Source organism: Mustela putorius, unplaced genomic scaffold (assembly GCF_011764305.1).
Source record: "Mustela putorius furo isolate JIRA1106 unplaced genomic scaffold, ASM1176430v1.1 tig00003854_pilon_pilon_pilon, whole genome shotgun sequence".
Taxonomy (NCBI): Eukaryota; Metazoa; Chordata; class Mammalia; order Carnivora; family Mustelidae; genus Mustela; species Mustela putorius.
This window is the reverse complement of record NW_025422006.1, coordinates 8,254,116-8,269,075: the sequence shown is the minus strand read 5'-3', so window position 1 is coordinate 8,269,075 and position 14,960 is coordinate 8,254,116.

Below are 14,960 nucleotides of genomic sequence, written 5' to 3'. Positions count from 1 at the left end.
GAGTGGAAAGGAGGGACTCGAGGAGATACTTACCCATCAGTGCTCAAAGAAGCATTATTCATGATAGCCGAAAGGAAAAATAGTCCAAAGGTCCATCAGTAATAGACGAATGAATAAATAAAATGTTATGTACACAAACTAGATATTATGTAGCTTCAAAAGAAATGGAATTCTGGTAAATGCTCTAACACGGATGAACCTTAAAAACATGACACTAAGTGAAGTAAGCCAGACACAAAAGCCAGACACAAATATGGCATGATTCCACTTTCATGGGGTACTTCAAGTAGTCAAATTAATAGGGACAAAAATAGAGGAATGGTTACCAGGGAGTAGGGGTTGAAGAAAATGGGGAATTAGAGTTTAACAGATAAAAAATTTCAGTTTGGGATGATGAAGAAGTTCTGAAGATGGATGGTGGTGATGACTGTAGGACAGCGTGAATACCCTTAATGCCACCGAACTGTACACTTACGGATGGTTATAATGGTAAATTTTATTTCTATATACTTTAGGACAATGAAAAATAGAACTAATAGTTTTGAAAGTCAAAATGAAACAGACCAGATAATTTTAATTTATGATTAAATCCCCATACTTTAGGATTTAATCAGATTATAAGGTAGAAAAAGGAGGAAACAAAGATCGACTTCTGTTTTATCTTTGGTGTGGGGTTCCTCGCTTAGTAACACGAAAGCTGCACCCATACTACGTGTGGGAACTCCACTGAGTGTTAGGACTCAGCCCTCTAGGAACTGAGATAACACTGCGATCGTCTTGGAGTCAACAGTCAGTGTGGCATATTGAAAGCCGGTCAGGTTAATACTCCTTTCTCTTCAAGAGTCCGGGTTTGGAGTCTGCAACTATGACAGCCCTTAAGCAATGAGAAAAAGATTTAATTCAAGAACAGCGGGGGTGCCTGGGTGGCTCAGTGGGTTAAGCCTCTGCCTTCTGCTCAGGTCATGTTCCCAGGGTCCTGGGATGAAGCCCCGCATTGGGCTCTCTACGTGGCAGGCAGTGCTTCTCCCTGCCTCTCTGCCTACTTGTGATCTCTCTCTGTCAAATAAATAAATATAATCTTTACCCCTGGGGCTAATAATACATTATATGTTAAGAAAAAATAAAAAATTATTTAAAAAAAAGAAATTTTAAAAAATCTTAAAAAAAATAGCAGAACATGCACATATTGACAACAAAAATATCGAAAGCCAGTTTTCTTTTGCAAAAGGCTTTCAGTCTTATCTTCTCGAGCTTTAAGGAAAAAATAATGATTAACAAAAGCATAAATGAAGGAGAGAGCAACTGAATAATAATTAGCACACGAAACTGGAGCCAAATATTCCTTGATCTCTCATTGACCTTGAGCAAATCCCTTAAACTCTCTGCTCTTCAGCTCCCCTGACTCTAGGAGGATAAGCACAACTTTTCCACAGAGGGGCTGGGAAATTCCCTGAATTCACTGTTGTCACGTAAATCCACGGCATTCAGACACCCAGGGAAGACACTGTGTTCCTTTCAAATTGATAGAAATTCTATAAACCAGTATATTGAGCAAGAATCTTCAAGTGCTCATTTGGGGAACATAGAGTGCTCTGCATAAAACAGAAACTTTATATACAACCGTAGTAGTTTTCTTTGTTATGGCTTTTAGAAGTCAAAACACATTGGTTGCCAGTTGCAATGCAATTTCACTCTGTCTCTGGCCTCTTGTTGTCCTGGTGACTCGCTGTATCGAATGTGGAGGAGAGGAAGTAGTTCAGCAAAGGGACAGGAGGGCCGGTCTCTTCCTGTCTTGCCAGAGCTCTTGTTTTTTTTTTTTCCTGGTTTCACTCATCCTTGTGCAATTCAGTTGCAACCCTGAATCCAAATATATGCTCCTGAGAATGTCTCAAGTGTGTGATTTACAAAGACAGCTCTGGACTTGAAGCAAGGTCTCTCAATTCTTTAACTACCTTACTTGAAGAGGAAAATAATAAATCTACCAGAAGGACTGTAGGCCTAAATATTTTCTCAAGGATCCAAAGTGAATTAAGAGGACAGTATACAAAAAAAGATGACCTTTTCTATATAAGCTAAAACTACACCATTATGACTGAATGGCTTTATAGGCAAGAAAAGACAAGCAGCCGTTCCAGTTAAGGCCCGTATTTCCCTTAAGATCACGGAATAGGAGACGGTATAGTTTATGTTTTAAGTAGCTAAAATATTTTTACAAAGCCATTCTTTAAAAACAGACATGAGCATTAAAAATAAATGGGTATACTCTAAAGCAATAAGCTTTCACTTCGACTTTGGGGTCATATTACTGATTTATCTTCCCTGCGGTAGCTAAGGATAATTTGAAAATATTAGTCAGAAAGAAAGAATTATAGTGCTGACTACATCTAACTCACTACATCCTCTTTCATAGTTAGGTGGTTTTTTATTACATTATCCTGTTGAAGGGAAATTGTTTATATTGATGATAAACCAAAGCAAACTCAGGCTTCATGGTGGTGGTGGTGGTGGGTGTGTGTGTGTGAATGTTATTTTTCTTGAGCAAAATTATATTATAATGTGCTGACAAATTAAAAACAATTATTCCGAGTAATGAATGCATAAGGAGACTCCAGACCAAAGGGATTGGAACAGTCATGACATAAAGGAAATACCCTGATTTTTTTTTTCTTCCTGAAAACTCAGCTAAAGTTCCAAGCAGTTTTCATTCAACAGTTCCAAATATCTTTCAACAGTGTCACTCCAAAAATGAAATGAGGGAAAACAAAGGGACATCTGAAAGCCCAGGCTGTTCCCATTAGAAATGCATAGGTAATTTGCGTGATTAACAAGTCTTTGTTCATTAAGCCCCGCGGCAGGGGTCTGAACTCTGTGCCAGGAGCTGCTGTGGTAACATTCCTCTATTCCCGTTTCAAGAGCATGGGGTTTGCTGTCTGCCTGCCTGGGTTCAAATCTCAGCTTCACCACTGAGCAGCTCTGTGATTTCAGCTACGTTCCTTAACCTCTCTGGACCCTAATTTCTTCTGTAAATGAGAGAAAGTTATAATCACTGTCTCCTAGGCTGAAACGAGACAATGCCCCTGAGGCACACAGGGCAGGCCTCACAGGGAGTAAGTATTCAACTCGTCTTAACTATCTTCTGGGTTTTGCTACAAGCTTGGATGGTTTAACAACTCCAGCATGCGTAGCTCAACTCACTATTCCAAGATTATTTAGGCAAGGGATGTCCTTATTTATAAGGAAATGAAAAACTTAGTAGATTTCAGGGATTTCTTCCAGGTGCCCTGTCAACTTTCTTGTATAAATTAGAATTATAGGGAACCAAAGAATTCCAGAATAAGGAGCAGAAGAAGCCATGAGGAGATCCTTAGCCCTGGAAAAGAATGTTCTCAGAAGGAGAGAACATGGCAGAGTCCAGAGTGCATCTGTTTGTGAATTGGAAAGTAGGTGGATTTGGTTCCTTGCTTGGTCACTGTGGTGGGTTGTACGCTGGCCCCCAAAAGGTATGTCTAATTCTTAAGCCTCAGTACTTGTGAATGGGAGCTTATTTGGAAATCAGGTCTTTGCAGATGTAATTAAACTAAATCTCTTGAGATGACATCATCCTATAGGTACCTACGGTAGGCCCTAAATTCAATGAGGAGTATGCTTATACAAGAAAAGGAGAAGACAGACACACCCAGAGGGGAAGCGCACAGGAAGACCAAGGAAGAGACTGGAGTGGTGTATCCATAAGATAAGGAGTGCGAAGAAATGTGGGCGGCCACCAGGAGAGCTAGGAGACAGGCATGGAATGGATTTTTTTTCAGAGCCTTAAGAATGAACCAAGCCTACTGACCTCGATTTTGATTTTGTTTTGTTTTGTTTTGTTTAAGATTTTTATTTATTGAGAGAAAGAGTACAAGCAGGGGGAGCAGCAGAGGGAGAGGGAGAAGTAGACTCCCAAATGAGCAAAGAGCCCAACGTGGGGCTCAATCCCAGAACCCTGGGATCATGACCTCAGCTGAAGGCATATGCTTAACCAACTGAGCCACCCAGGCACCCCCTGACCTTGATTTTGGACTTCTAGTCCCTGGTACTATGGAAGAATAAATTCCTGTTGTTCTAACTCATCCACTTATAGGAATTTGTTATGGCACACCAATATAGTCAGTAAGTTGGAAAGTCAGTGCACCCACCTGAGGACTAATGAGGTTGAGTATATAAAGGCACCAGGACCTAATAGGTGCTCAGTAAATGTTAGTTGAACATTTTTTAAAAAATTTTTTAATCTTTATCTTCACAACAATCCAGTTTTGTTTTGTAAGCTAAGTCTTATCTTCATTTTCTGCTGAGGAAACCGATTCTCTTAAAAGTCAACAAAAAGCCCCAGGCGAGGTGAGTAAGTGGCGGGTTTCCTGGCTCCACAGCTTGTACCTTCTCAACCACAGCAATCTGTCCCCTGTCTTGCATACACAATTTTGCCATAATTCTCTGTTACTTACTACATCACACCAGTATACATGACTGAACTGCCACGTATGCTCTGTCTCTACAAAATAAAATATTGTCGGAGGAGACGGTAAATGTGGAGGGTGAGAAGGAAGTCTAAGGAAAGTGCACAAAATCTAAAAGGCGGATCACTCATTAAGAATTAATAAGTTAATTGAGACACAGATGTAGTGAAAAGAAGGGGCACCTGCACCCCAGTATTCATAGCAGCGATGTCCCAAGAGCCAAACAGTGGAAGGAGCCGAGATGTCTTTCAACAGATGAATGGATAAAGAAGTTGTGGTTCATACGTACACTGGACTCTTACTCAGCCATCAGAAAGGATCAACAGAATAGCTACCATCTGCACCAACATGGATGGAACTGGAGGGGATTCTGCTCAGTGAAGTAAGTCAGTCGGAGAAACACAATTATCATATGGCTTTACTCATATGTGGAACATAAGGAACAGTGCAGAGGACAGTAGGCGAAGGGAGGGAAAACTGAATGGGAAGAAATCAGAGGGAGACGAATCATGAGAGACTGGACTCCGGGAAACAAAATGAGGGTTGCAGAGAGGGAAGTGGGTAGGACGCTGGGGTAACTGGGCGATGGGAATTGAAGAGGGCACGCGATGTGATGAGCACTGGGTGTTATATCCAACTAACGAATCGCTGAACATTATATAGAAAACTAATGGTACTATACCTTGGGTAATTGAATTTAAATTAAAAAAAGAAACAAAGCATTCAATAAATACTAGAATTGCTACTAAAAAAACTAATAAGTTAAAAGTTTTTTATTCTGTGCTCGCTTCGGCAGCACATATACTAAAAGTTTTTTATTCTAAGTTATAAATCCTTTGGGCTCATTAAGAATCCCTGTAAGAGTATTAAACTCTTTAGTGTACTTAAAGAGAATGAGTTAGAGTTACTATGGTAAGGTAGCCAGTAGATACTCAAATAAGTTAATTATACCCCAAAAAGCTCTTCATCTATCTACTGCCCACAGTTGTTTTGAGATTTACTACACCATCAAAAGTGGGACTCAAGCAACCTAATGAAATCCACTATTTATGTCGACCATCATGGCAGTGGTATTTCGAGGCCATCTCATTAGTAGAAATATTTGTAGTCAACCTATTTAGGATGCCTTTGGAAGAGAAATATGCCAAGCATATCAAAAGGGCCCAATTCCCTTTCAGAACGGGGCTTTATTTATCAAAATGTTAGAGTAAGTACCAACACTAGATTAGTGTAATTGCTTCATTCCTTCCCCCCAGAAAACCATAGAGATGTCAGGTCATTTAAGAATCTGCTGAGTTCAGAGTGAAATAATGCAAACTTGTAAGTAGTGCTTTGCATTGAGAGAGAATAAACGTTTCAGGGAAATGAGAAGCAAAGATCATTGTCTCTCTATTTCTATCTGGTAGCTTTCGATTAGTTAATACAGTACCATCCATAAAACTGTTGAGTTGTATTATTAAATTTTAACTAAAAAAGGAGGATTTAGGACCCCTGAAATAAAGAATACATGATATGTTAATAATAGTTTTAAAAAATAAAAATTAAATTAAAAAAATAATGAGGATATAAAGGACTTCTCCCTAGGAATGTCCCAGGGCTTCTGAAGGTAACGCTCAGCAGCCAGAAGTTAGAAACCCCATTCCTAGGACTGTGGTGATGAGAGGGTGTTCAGACGAAGAGCCCAACAAATACCACATCTTCCTCTTTTCCCGAGGCACAGCCCACTGACATGTTCAGCATCTCCCAAGCCCCTGGCTGGCTCACCTCATGAAAATACTAAGACTTGGCCTTCATTCTGGTGTCTTGGTTGAGAGCATGGGCTTTGGTTCTCTCTCCCACCATTTACCTCCAGGAAACAGCCAATCGTTCTTCAGGCCATGGTTTCTTCATCTGTGAAACGGGAGGGTAATAGTAACTACCTCACGGAGCAGTTAATAGAAAGCCACGTAAAGCACTGAGAACTCTGGCTGACATAACAACATTTGCTCCCCTCGTGCCCGTTATCCGTTGAGGTGGAGTGTCAGGCACTGGTACTCGGAGATGGATGTGACAGCCTCCCCAGCGATCTCACAGCCCAGCTGAGGAGCAGACACAAGCGAACACATTACTACACTATAACTGAAACCTACCAATGGACAGCACACAGAAGGTGCCCTCTAATTTGCTGTGTGCTCTGCTGGGAGTCCTACAATGTCTCAGAACTTCTCAGGACGGAGATAACTCTGGCAGGCTCTTGAAGGATCAAGGAAACCTCCCCTGGAGTTGAATGATCTCAAACCGCACACATTCAGTAATCAACACTGATTTCAGTCACGCTCCATTGCATGACGCTGCGTGGAAGAGCCAGAGCTCATGTTACCCTCTAACGCTGCCATGTTTACGTCCAGGCAGAGCGGATGGAACTTTATAGCTGTATTCTGTCTACGTGTACATGACAAGTACCACGTTGTTTCCTAGGCTCAGGTCAGCTGACAAACTGGCCCAAAGGTTCTGAGTTGTCCAGCAATTCAGGTCAGACTAACACTTTGAGAGTTGTAACGGCTTTCCTCGGGGTGGGGTCACAGAGAATTCCCTCTTGGCTTGGGAAGAAGTTTGCATGGACAGGTATTACCAAAGTGTATCTCTGAAAACGGAGAGAGTTTCCATCCTTGCTTTGTTTACTGGGAAGCCTGGAGCAAACTGACTATCTGACAGTAGTAACCATACAGAGCCTTGTGCTACTCTTTCCTCATGTTTTAAATTCTTAACTGCATCTGACATCTTTAAAGTTTCTTTAATTTACAGGGTGTATATTTTTCAAACAAGTTCAAATCTTCTCTGGGAGAAAAGGAAAAGAATATGTTTTTAGAATGCTCAAATTATGCTTCAGTAACAGGGCAGCACCCTCAAAGAGTTAACTCCCTTCCAAAGGGCTTTATTCACTCCCAGGCAGATTACTCGTTGGCAGATGAAGCATGAAGTTCCCAACTGTCAAACATCAGGGGGATATGTTTCTGGGGGGAAAAAAAGAGAGAACCTTGGTAGACTTTTATCTCTGAAAAAAGAAAAAGCATTCAGATGTATTTTTTAGAGCAAACAGCCCATCTAGTGCTAAACTGGCGAAGGACATAGTTGAAGGACAGTGGCTGTTAGAGGCCGACGGAAATTCAGAAATCAGAGAGCTGGAGCGGCTCCACCAGGCAGTCTAACTGGACAGACACCAGGACGGCTTCCAACAGAGGCTCAGAGAAGACAAACAGGGACCTCGGAAAGAACTGGGAAATGAGATACACACACACGTACGCTCACACACACACTCAACCCAAACCAATAACCCTACAGTGTTTGCACAAGAAGGATACTTTTCAGAATATTTTTATTTTATTTATTTATTTATTTATTTATTTATTTATTTATTTATTTATTTTTTAGAGTGAGAGAGAAAGAAAGAGCTAGCATGCATGTGCACAGTGAGGAGGGGCAGAGGGAGAGAGAGAGTGTCAAGCAGGGTCCACACTCTGCACGGAGCTGGACTGGGGGCTGGATCTCACATCCATGAGATTGTGACCTGAGCCCAAATCAAGAGTTGGACGCTTAACTGACTGAGCCCCCCCAGGCGCCCCAGGAATATTTTTTAAATGGACAGTTTACTCCAGAATTACCACTAAGATAAGCATGAAATTCCAGCTGATCCCTGTGATCAGAGGAAGTTATTTATATCAAATGGCTCACCAAAATGAGGACAGGAGGTGACAGTATTATACAGACACAAGGAGACATACCATTCCTGTAACTACTCATACACCCACCCCAGGCACCTAGCTCTCTTTCTCCTAGTATGTTACATATATTAACGCCTTCAGCCCCCCTCCCCCCAACCAAAAAATAAGTTCTAGGTCTGATCACTTCTGCCATCAGGGGCTATAGAAGTTAACTAACTTGCTCAATGCACATGACTGTCAGTGGTTGCTGGGCTTCCATCCCAGGTCTGGGTAACTCCTCTGTAGATCATGCGATGTCTATGCAGCTATATGAGTCAGGGACGAGTAGGCAGCAGGAGGACCTGGGAGTCCACCAAGGAAAACTATATTTGAAAAAGCATGCTTTGCTGGCACAAAAAAAGCATGCTCTGCTGGTACCATCTTTCCCGATTACTAAAACTACATATAGCTTTGAAGAAAATTCTACACGATCCAGTTTGATATTAGCCTGAAAAGATGTCTTTGTCTGCTTACTCACTTTCATCAGAGACAATTTCGATGCCCGTGCACTGCGGGGGGCGGGAGGTCCTGTTCTTGATGTGCATGAGCTACAGGCAGGCTATGCCTTCATGATGCCACATTAGGAAGAAAAGCTAACAATTCCCTCAGGAATAGGAATTTAGCTACATGATCAAAACTTCTGGGTTTTGGAAACATCTGGACGTCTGACATTGAGAGACATTGCCTGAGCCTCACTTGCTATTTTGCTTGGTACATGCCCCTGCATGAATCATACCAGAGCTAAAAACAGGGAGCAACAGAAGACAAAGCAACCCAAGCCTGAGGAAAGCCAAAGTCTCTCCACCATCAATTACAACAGGGGTGGGGCTCTCTCGGCTTTGGTTGGGACCCACAGGTCTGGTATGAGAACTGGAAGTCAGAGGTGCCACTAAAAGAGATGATCAAAGAGGAAGTGGATGAATGTCACCCCAAAGGAGCAGAAGTGGGAGGAGAGTACAGAATTCAGAGCTAAGAAAGAGACAAGAAGCAAAAGCAGGTTGGGAGGAAGGGTTGTGGGGTGGGGGGGGAGTGGATCCTGAGAACCCTTGCTGAGGGCCAGCATGAGATGGACAGCTGGAGAAGGCATTGTCTGTGACTTAGTGAAGTACTGCATGTTGAATTTCATTCATTCAGGCTGAGGTACAAAGAAATAAGCACATACATTACTCAAACTATAAAATATTCTTGCTAACAACTGGTATTAGTAATCAGCTTTCCTTCTGGCTTTTGCTTTCCAGTGGGAACAGGAAATGAGCCAAATATGGTCCACTTAAGATGAGAAAATGGCTATGAACAGGATTTTCTCTTATTTATATCAGTAACTTAAAATCAATAGCTAATGTTTACGGGAATGTGCCAGGCTTTATATGCATGATTTCATTCCATTTTTGCAATAACCCCAGGAGGTAGGTGCTGTTATCATCTGCATTTCACAGAGGAAGAAAATGAGACTGGGAGAGGTTGAATAACTTGCCCACCAACCACAGACAGTACCCTTTCTGACTAGAGAATTCTATACTTTTGAGCAGTAATGTCTCTGACACCAGCTACAGCACCATTTTTCTAGGTATGTTTCCCAAGGCAAGGGATACAAAACCAAAAATAAACACCTGGGGCTATGTCAAAACAAAAAGCTCCTGTACAGTGAAGGAAACAATCAACAAAACTCAAAGGCAACCTACTGAAGGGGAGAAAATATTTGCAAATGACATAAAGGGTTAGTATCCAAAGTACATAAAGAACCTATACAACTCAACACCCAGAAAACAAGTAATCCAATTAAAAAATGAGAAGACATGGATAGACACTTCTCCAAAGAAGATATCCAGATGGCCAACAGACACATGAAAAGATGCTCAACATCACTCATCATCAGGGAAATGCAAATCAAAACCACAATGAGGTATGACCTCACACCTGTCCGAACAGCTAAATTGAAAACACAAGAAACAACAAATGTTGACAAGGATGTGGAGAAAAATATAACCTGTTGCACTGGGGGTGGGAATGCAAGCTGGTGCAGCCACTGTGGAAAACAGCATGGAGGTTCCTTGTAAAGTTAAAAATAGAACTATCCTATGATTCAGTAATCCCACTACTGGGTATTTACCCCCCAAAATACAAAAACACTAATTCAAACACATACATGCACCCCTATGTTTATAGCAGCACTATTTACGATAGCCAAATTGAAGACGCAGCCCGTGTCCATTGATGAATGAACGGATAAAGAAATTGTGAATACACACACACACACACACACACACACACACACACACACATGAGATGGAATAGTACTCAGCCATAAAAAAGAATGAAATCTTACTTTGCAACAGCATGGATGGAGCTAGAGAATTTCACTAATCAAAATAAGCCAGAGAAAGACAAATACTATATGATTTCACTCAGATGTAGAATTTAAGAAACAAGACAAATAAGCAAAGGGGGAGATAGAAAGAGAGGCAAACCAAGACTCAGACTCTTAGCTACAGAGAACAAAGTGGTGGTTCCCAGAAGGGCGGTGGGCAGGCAAATGGGTGAAATGGGTGTTGGGGATTAAGGAGGGCACTTGTGATGAGCACTGGCTCATGTATGAAGTGTTGAATCACTATATTTTAAACCTGAAACTAATACAACATTGTATGTTAACTATACTAGAATTAATTTTTTTTAAGCTTAGTCAGTTAAGCATCTGCCTTTGGCTCAGGGCGTGATCCCAGGGTCCTGGGATCGAGCCACCCAGCAGGCTCCCTGCTTGGCTGGGAGCCTGCTTCTCCCTCTCCTGCTCCCCCTGCCTGTGTTCTCTCTCTCTGTCAAATAATTGAATAAAATCTTTATAAAAATAAAAATTAAAAAATTAAATTAAATTAAAAGAAATTCTGTACTCTTAAATCACTTGTGTTCACAATCTCTAGATTACAGTTTCAAAGCCCTTTCCTGTACAGTATCACATTTGTTCTTTCCAACAACTCTGGAAGCAGGCCTGGTTCCCAACCTCAGCTTTGCCCCTTCCTAGCTGTGCTGCGCTTGTTCTCTTAAGCACACTGACCTGAGCTTTCACCATCTGGGAGGGGAGGGTAATGATGGTGTCTAACCACCCACAGGGCTGCCGTGAGGAAGAGAGGCACTAGTGGATGCACAGCTGTGCCCAGCACGGAGCGGAAGGCAAGGAAACGACCACTCTGTTGATGGGAGGAGCCGAGGCTGCCATACTGAGATACAAATCTGCAGAGGGAAGCGCAGGGAGGGGGAAGGCTTCACTCAAGACCCCCTGCCAGGAAAATGCAGAGCTGGGAGCCAAACCCACATGTCTGGTGTGAAGTCCAGCATCCTCTCCCCTGAAGCTTCTTGGCCCCATGTTGTTCACGACACCACTTCGTGGCAGTAAGCATGGCTTTCCCAAGGGATCCTGGCAGCTGCTGTAACAAGCAGCCTCTGGTGCAGGTGCACTTGAGCTCAGCGAAGACATCTGGATGCTCTTCATGGTGGCTTTGAAAGGAAATTTTCCCCATTCTGTTGGCATGACTGCACACCAGGTTTGGAAAAGTACAAGTCGGAGCCCTTCTGCTGCTGATTCCCCTAAACAAAGACATGTGTTTGGTGTGCTGCCTGAAGGTCCAAAGGTGTGTGTTGAAGTACAGGCTATGTTGTGATTGAAATGATGAGGATTTCACTGATGATACCTGGCCCCAACGATATATGGGGGGATACATTTCTATCCAGTGTAATGGTTTGGGGCGCGGGAGGGGAAGGTTGTAGGAGGCAAACAATGCTCAGGATAAACAGAATCCAAGGCTAAATCTGTTCCGAAGATTTTATAATGAGCTTGTTTATGAGTCATCTGCATCCGAAAGTGAGCCCATTGCCTTCATATTGGAGTCCCCTAGTACTAGCCTTAAACAATGTTATAAACCAGGCACTGTTTGCTACTTAGATCAACATTTTCCCCCTCCTTCTGACCTCTGAAGCCCCCTCTCCCTGTTGTCGCTTGCGCAGCGAGGCCAGCCTTCAAACCCAACTCCTGGCCCAGGACCCCTCTCTTCCTCCGCCCTATTCTCCACCCCAGTGTAACTGCTCACAATTCAGGGTGAGGAGGAAAGCAACTGGGTGGGATTAATCCACCCTCGGTTGTTAATAAGGGGTGGCCTTCCCGAGGTACTCACATTGAAAAAGTACTGCACTCTATGGGAAATTGTAGAGAAAGTTTTCATCAAGCTCTGAACCAGATTATCTTCACCAAAGCAAATCATGACATCGATTTCAAAATCCCAACCTCAGTACATATTTAATCACCGACCCACTGAAAAATGTTTATCGACTACCTACAATATGACTGACGTGGTCCTGGGGATTAACTGGTGAGTGGGAAGGAATGCATGCTCACAGGACGGTAAAAGCACCGATAGCTTCCAATAGGGGAATAAACTGGTCACTCAGGCCACACTGTTGTGTTTGTCTGCTGCTTGGTAAATGTCAGAGGACGAGAAGGAAGAGGAAAGGAGAAACAGGGGACACCAAGGTTGTTAGAAGACCCTCCATTCCCACTGGCTTCCTCCCCCACAACCTGCCGGTCCCCAGAGGAGTTTACTATCCTGTTCTAGGAAGATATTCTTATAATACATATTAGTTCTAAGATTATTTTACGATATTGAAAACTTTTGTTAAAATACCAGATTTAGGGGCATCTGGGTGGCTCAGTGGGTGAAGCCTCTGCCTGCAGCTCGGGTCATGATCTCAGGATCCTGGGATGGAGCCCTGCATCGGGATCTCTGCGCAGCGAGGAGCCTGCTTCCCCTTCTCTCTCTCTGCCTGCCTCTCTGCCTACTTGTGATCTTTGTCAAATAAATAAATAAAATCTTTAAAAAAATACCAGATTTAGTGACAAACTTGAAAATATAAAATTGTGAAAATGGGCTTCCTTAGAATGTCAAGTTAATAAAAACGTGACTGTATTTGGTCTATTTGCTCCATCTTCCCCTGTTAAAATACATGGGCTATAAATTAGGATAGCTCTCACTCTGTTACTTTAAAGCTGTGTTACCTCAGACAAATTACTTCACCTCTCTGAGCCTGTTTCCTTACCAATAAAAAGAGAGAATTGGATCTGATAATCTTTAAAGTCTCTTTTCAGTCAACACTGTTCTAATGCTGTGATTCTTTGCTGATCTTACAGACTTCGGTGAGATTTTAATAAAGGAACTTGGCATAGTTCACTGGTTACATGACTCAGGAATCTATCTCAAAGAAACACAAAATAAAGGTTGTCGGAGAAAACAGCAGACTTTCATTTCCTGGGTAAAATGCCTCCTCTAGGACCAGAGAATGCCCCCGTGCTAATTCCTGCAACAGAGAAGGGAACTACAGAATAGTAGAAAGCAATGAAAGGCTACAGTGGACGATATATAGGACACTTCTATACATAAAGACTTACATGTAGTCGATGCTTTTTGGAACCAAAAATGAAACCTACGGTTCAAAAGTATTTTAAAAGTTATCCTTTGTGTTCCAGATCCCAGGATTTCCAAATAAAAATATGGTGCTGCATTAACAGCTTTCCAAGAGCTATTAATTATCAACTGTTATCTATTAACTTCCCTTTTTGTGGCGTAAGACAGAGGCTCAGCCTCAGGTGCTGAGCACAAAAAGGGGGGGATCAGTCTACACTCTGTGCCTCACTAGAGGCTGGTGAGACTATGGCTGGGGAGAGAGACTTCAAGGTGAGTGGCTGTTTCAAGGGGAAATAGGAATGATAAGCATGCTTGGTGAAGTTTACAGGTGACATGCTCCAACTGGTGAAGTGACAGCACAAGCTACCACAGCTGGTGACCTGGTTGTCAACGGACTAGCCTTTACTCCCCAGATATTGGCCAGCTCGCTGTCCACCAACTCTCCACACACAGCCATCAGTGGCCCACGGATGGGGAAAAGAGTGATGGAATAATTGGGTTCATGAAACACTAGTTTGGATGTTAGAACCAAAAGAAAATCTCAAGGCTTCCTAGTCTCACTATCTCATGACACAGATGAGGAAAGGAGACCCAGTGAGGAAACGTGACTTGGCCAAGGTCAAGCAGCTCTCCACTTAGCAGAACTACCTCTAGGACTCAGGTCTTCAGACTCCCAGTCAAACTGCCTTCTCAGCAAAGCACATCTCCAGGTTGAAAATACGTACAAATGACTCAACTTCCCAAAGCTTTCCTGCATGTGGAGACTGTAACAGTACCCCACTGACATCAATCCGAGTAATACACCAATGATATTAATAATTCACTCTTCAGTGGACTCTTTGTCCAAGGATTGCTATCATAATTCAGTGCTGTGATAGAAAAGGTTTAATTTGTCATATTTACTCTTATATTATTCCTAAAATGTCTGGGCTGGTGGTTAAGTCCTAGAGATAGTTGCAAAACTAAACTGACGCAGGTCCTACCCGGGGGTGGGGGGGCATGTGTGACTTGGGATTGCAGAAGTGACTACCCGGGCAGGAAGGGTGTGTTTGTCATGGCCACGGGTCAACTGGTCAAGAGGACAGAAGTAAGGCATCCCCAGGCTGGTTCTGAGGCCAGCAAGATGTGGGCATTTGTATGGGGAAAAGGCCAAGGAAAAAAATTAAATTTCCTTACAACTTACAGCCCACTGACAGCTCCTTGAGATAAGCGGAGTGATTTCCTCTAGGAACTCACTGCCTCAATGTTAATACTTTAGCTTAACATGAGCCTGACCTCCA